At 38.1% G+C, this 6,000-nt stretch overlaps 1 protein-coding gene across 2 annotated transcripts in view; it reads left to right on the top strand.

Moving 5' to 3' along the window:
* Positions 1-6,000, top strand: part of EPHA6 (EPH receptor A6) — an 874,792-nt gene that overhangs the window by 676,700 nt on the left and 192,092 nt on the right. The gene's annotated exons all lie outside the window — the stretch shown is intronic.

The following is a 6,000-nucleotide window of genomic DNA, read 5'->3' as shown; positions in this document are numbered from 1 at the left end:
TGCATGGGCAGGCGGACTCTCAACCACTGCGCCACCAGGGAAGCCCTTTCCCATTAATTTTATCATCCATAGCAGATCTTGCCTGCAACAATTACTACTGTCATATTTTAATGGTGATTTTTCTATTTTTCTCTTTCCTTCTATATTTATTAATCAGAACATTTCTTTAAGGAAGAACTGTGTTTCAGAATGTTCTGTAAATGGAATTACACAATAAGTAGCCTTTCAGACCTGGCTTCTTTCTCTTAGCAGAATGCACTTGAGATTCATGCCTCTTTGTTGTTGCTGAACAGTACTCCTCTGTATGATGTACCATCAGTTTGGTTCTGCATTCAGCGGTTGAAGGACATCTGGGTTGTTTCCAGTTTGGATGATGATTTATACAACTGATATGAACATTCATGTGTAAGTCTCTGTGTAAAGACATATTTCTATTTATCTTGGAGAAATACCTAGGTGTGGAATGACTAGATCCAATGGTAAATATATGTTTAATTTTCTAAGAAACTGCTAAACTGTTTTCCAAACTGGATGTTCCATTTTACATTTCCACTAGTAATTAGAGTTTCAGTTGCTCTGCATCATCAGCAATGCTTGATAATGTCATTTTTTTTTAATTAGCCATTTTAGTGAGTCTATATTGGTATCTTACTGTCATTTTAATTTGCATTTCCTATGACTATTGATTTTTATCATCTTTCCATATGTGTACTCACTATCCATATATCTTTTTTGGTGAAGTGTGTCTTCAGATTTTTACACATTTTCTTTCATTGGGTTGTTTTTTCTTAATGTTGAGTTCTAAAAGTTATTTTTTTAGATATTTTCTGGATACAGTTCTTTGTCAGAAATGTGATTTGTAGATATTTTTCCAATTTGTAGCTTTTCTATTCCGTGAAGAGTGTCTTTAGCAGAGTAAGTGTTTTTAATTTTGATAAAGTCTAATTTTTTTTTTACTTTTTTTCTTTTATGGATTGTGCTTCTCTGTGTGGTATCAAGAAACTCTTTACCTAGTCCAAAGTCACAAAGACTTTCTCTTCTACTCACCTCTAGAAGTTTTACATATAGGTCTAACATCCCTTTTGAATTACTTTTTGCATAAACTGTGAAGAATGGGCCAAGGTTCTTTTTTTTTCTTTCTTTCTTTGCATAAGGAAAATTTCACCACCATTTGTTGAATTCGTTTTTGTTTTTGTTTTTGTTTTTAAGGTACAAGCTTTTTTTTCGTCATTTTTAACTTTCTTTCCTTGCTTAGAATCCTTCAATGGCTTTCCTTCACCCACAGGACAAAATTCATACCACTGTATATAGAAATTCAAGGTTCTAAAGATTGGACTCCATTCACAGCATATCTTTAGCCTTATCTCCTGCCTTCTCTACCTCTTAGTTTATATTCTATTAACAGTAAATCACGATGTGATTCATATTTCAAATGAAATATTCAAATGAATAGTTCAGTGAATCAATGACTGATCATATTTGATCATACTTGGCCCTCTTCTTGGAAATCCCTCTTTCCCACAGCCCCATCGCCCTAACTCAACCAGCAAACTCTGCTTATGAGGGATGACTCAGCTTATCTGAAACATCTTTTCTTAATCTTTATACTCGTAGATATCTACATTGCACTTAACATGTTGTGCTATAATTATCATTTATATGTATGACCCAAAAGTCTACTGTTGCTTAACTCTTACCCTATAATATTAGGACCTCTGCACCCTTTTGCAGTGACCGAGAGTTTTTTCTGGGAGAGCAATGTAGCATCTGTACTGTCTTTTATGCCTGTTAGGGGCCCCTCTTACCTTCACATTTCCTGCCCACAGCCCTTGTAGAGGCTCCAGCAGCCCAGCCACTGCCCATTAGTAGGGAAAAACTATCCTGCCATTCATTTGCTTTCTGATGACCCTTAACTTCCTGTTAATTAAGGGTTAAACTCAGTGTACTGGCCACCCCATATTCTCCATTTAATCTTTTTTTTTTAAATAAATTTATTTACTTATTTTTGCCTGCATTGGGTCTTTGTTGCTGTGCGCGGGCTTTCTCTAGTTGCGGCGAGCGGGGGGCTACTCTTCGTTGCGGCGTGCAGGTTTCTCATTGCGGTGGCTTCTCTTGTTGTGGAGCACGGGCTCTAGGCACGTGGGCTTCAGTAGTTGTGGCATGCGGGCTCTAGAGCACAGACTCAGTAGTTGTGGCGCATGGGCTTAGTTGCTCCGCAGCATGCGGGATCTTCCCGGACCAGGGCTCGAACCCATGTCCCCTGTACTGGCAGGCGGATTCTCAACCACTGCGCCACCAGGGAAGTCCCTCTCTATTTAATCTTAATTTTCTATTCTAGCTTCATCTTACTCTCCCCTCAAGCTCCCTTCTCCCAAATCTCCAATACATACCCCCCGATGCATATTTTATATTACTTGCTTTTGGATAGAGGGGGAAATCCTATGTTATATTGGAATGGGGATTTGGGGAGGCCATGATATCTTGAGGATAGTCTTTATTTTATTTATTGTGGTGCCTAGCATGGTGCTGAGCATACAGTAAACACTAAGTTCATATGAATGAAGGAAACTTGTAAGAAAGAAGGAAAAGGAAGGAAAGGATAGGGATAGAATAAAAAGAAAGAGGGAAGAAAGTAAAGGAAAGAAGGAACCTAATTTTTCAAGGACTTCAAGCCCAATTTTAAATTTGAACACTCTCTAATGTCAGTTACATTTATATGAAATTGGCAGCTTTTCTCATAATTGTGCTTCTCTGTACTTTTGTAGTTTCTCCTTCCTCTGAACAGCAATCGTATTTTAGCTGTTTTTCTCCTATGAAATTTTAACTATATATGTTACATTATAATTATTTAGGAAGATGTCTTTTTCTACTGTACCAGAATCAACTTCAAAGTAGGACCACATTACCTAGTCTATATCTTATATGTTATAACACTCAATCTCAACTTCGGAATGGGTGAAGAAATATGGTAGTGTGTTTCCTCAGCCTGAGAAATAAAAGTAGGCACAACTTAGGCACTCATGATTGAGATACAGCAACAGAATTATGTGAATTTATTGACATTTTTATTAGGTTACATCAATCACTGTGAGTGAATTTATTCATTTCCCATTCCTCACAAATGTCAGCCAAAGACATCAGTGATTTTTTTTTCTCATTTTCATTCAGATGCAATGGCTATTTCAGGATTCTTGGACCTGAAAATAATGCATTGACCTTTCCCCTAAACATTAATGGCATGATTCTCTTGAAATAAGCTCAGTTTTCATTTTGGCAAAGCCATATATTACATGGGACATGCTATTGTAGTTGGTATAGCAATCCATAAATACAGAATGCTATGGCACCTCTGTGACTTTGTCCCTATTTCATATACCTAATCACTGAAGTATTCCATTACACTGGAATGAAAGTGTACAAAAATGCCTTCTATTAGCTGGAGTTTCTGTGATTTAATGATTTCTTTAATATAGATAATATCTCATTGCAAGAAATTCCAAGACATTGCCTAGGGAAAACAGGTCTGGATAGGAAGTATAAGGCTGCTGGAGAAACTCAAGCAAAAGGAAGGGTGGCTTAAAAAGAGGAAGATGCAAGGGTGAGCCTTAGCAGGATTTCTTAGTTTGTTCCAAGAAATGGAAAAACTAGTTATTTCCCTAAAAGAGGATTTATAATTAATATAAGTATTTCTTACATGTTAGCTAAATAAATTTACTAAAACAAAAACAAAAGCCTCCCTTATGTCAACTCTAACGTTCCAAATTTTTCTGCCTCAGTGAAACAATGTTTCTAGGTCATACCTAGAAACAGTGTTTCTAGGTGATGGATAACAGACTCAGAAAGTATTTCACACCAAGTACCTCCAAGTAAAAAAACCTGGAAGACTACATTTATCAAATAATGAAAGTTTTAATCATACAACTTGTAAAGCTTAAAATTACTGATTTTAATAAGATGGGCCAAATGAAACAGTTGCTAAAACTAAAATAATGCTACCAGTTCTCTGATATATTTCCCAGATTTTAGCTACAAGGGAAATTCTTAATTGCTAAGGAGGCCCACCCTTCAGTCTAATTACGGGAACCTATTCTTCTTACTAATTAAGATATTGAGAACTGGCTAGGAAAGCAGAAAGAAAAAATCATTGGTAGAGAAGCTGGTGTGGATGGAGCAAATCCCTTTTTAAGTCAAATTTTAATCCCTTCAACCTACCCAATAAAGACTTCAAAGTAATGATCATTAAGATGCTCACTGATTTCAGGAGAAAAACACAGTGAGAATTTCAACCAACAGTTATAAAATATAAAGAAGAACCAAACAAAGCTAAAGAATAAAATAACTGAAATTTCAAAATATGCTAGAAGAAATAAACAGTAGTTTAAATGATACAGAAAAATGGATCAGCAATGTGGAAGACAGATTAGTGGAAATCACCCAAGCTGAACAGGGAAAAAGATATTTTAAGCAAGGATAGTTTAAGAGGCCCCTGAGACAACTTCAAGCATACTAACATCTGCATTGTAGGGGTCCCAGAAGGAGAAGAAAGAGAGAAAGGAGCAAAGAAATTATTTGAAGAAATAATAGCTGAAAACATCCCTAACCTGGGGAAGGAAACAGACATCCAAGTCCAGGAAGCACAAAGAGGCTCAAACGAGATGAATCTAAAGAGGTCTACACCAAGACACATTATTATTAAAATGGCAAAAATTAAATATAGAGAGAGAATCTTAAAAGCAGCAAGAGAACAGATACTAGTTACTTACAAGGGAAGTCCCATGAGACTATCAACTGACTTACCAGCAGAAACTTTGCAGGTAAGCAGGGAGTGGCACGATGTATTAAAGTGATGAAAGCAAAAACCTACAACCAAGAAGATGCTACCTGGCCAGGCTGCTGTTCAGATTTGAAGGAGAGATAAAGAGTTTTACAGAAAATCAAAGCTAAAAGTGTTTAGCACCACTAAACCAGCTTTATAAGAAATGTTAAAGTGACTTCTCTAAATGGAAAAGAGAAGACCACAGCAAGGAATATGAAAATTACAAAAGGAAAAAAAACTCATTGGTAAAGGAAAATATACAGTAGATCATCCACTTATAAAGCCAGTAGGAAGGTTAAAAGACAAAAGTGGGAAAAGAGTGTCTATCCACAATAGACAATAAGCGATACACAAAACAAAAAGATGTAGAACGTGATGTCAAAAACATTAAACATAGAGGAGGGTGTAAAATATAGGGTGGTCAGAATGCATTCAACCTTAAGAGATCGTCACTTAAAATAATCACATATGTATATAAGTTGTTATATATGAACTTCAAGGTAACCACAAACCAAAAACCTATCATAGATACACACACACAAAAAGAAAGGACTGCAAACATAGCACTAAAGATAGCAACCCGCAAACGGGAGAATAATTACAATTGCAGAGGTTCTCCCCAAGGAACACGGTGTCTGAGCCCAACATCAGGCTCCCTTGCCTGGGGAACCTGCTCCAGAAAGAGGATCCCCCAGAACACTTAGCTGTGAAGGCTTTGAAGGCCAGTGGGGTTTACTTTCAGGAGATTCAGAGAGCTGTGGAAATAGAGGCCCCACTCTTAAAGGGAGCACACAAAATGTCACATGCTCCAGGACCCAGAGCAGAAGCAGTAATTTGAAAAGAGCCTGGGTTAGATCCACTTGCTGATCTTAGAAAGTCTCCCATGGGACATGGTCCTGCCCACCAGAGGGCTCAGGACCTGGCACCACACACCACTGCACAGATGCTAGGCCCAGGACCCCCAGGGCCCTGAAGCCAGAGACCCTGGGATACAGGTCTACCTGCCAGCTGGCAGACACCAGCCCCAGGACAACTGTAGCCCTGCAGCCTGCCATTGCAAGACCAATTCCACCCATCAGCAGGCCAACATGAGATTTGGGACACCCCAAACCCCAAAGCCAGCTGTGTCAAGAACAGGTCCCACCCACAGCAGTCCAACAGCAGCTCTGTGATCCCTGGACCCT

This window comes from Physeter macrocephalus, chromosome 1 (genome assembly GCF_002837175.3).
Source record: "Physeter macrocephalus isolate SW-GA chromosome 1, ASM283717v5, whole genome shotgun sequence".
In the NCBI taxonomy this organism is placed as follows: domain Eukaryota; kingdom Metazoa; phylum Chordata; class Mammalia; order Artiodactyla; family Physeteridae; genus Physeter; species Physeter macrocephalus.
The sequence above is the reverse complement of the archived record's forward strand: the minus strand, read 5'-3'. Positions and strand labels throughout refer to the sequence as shown.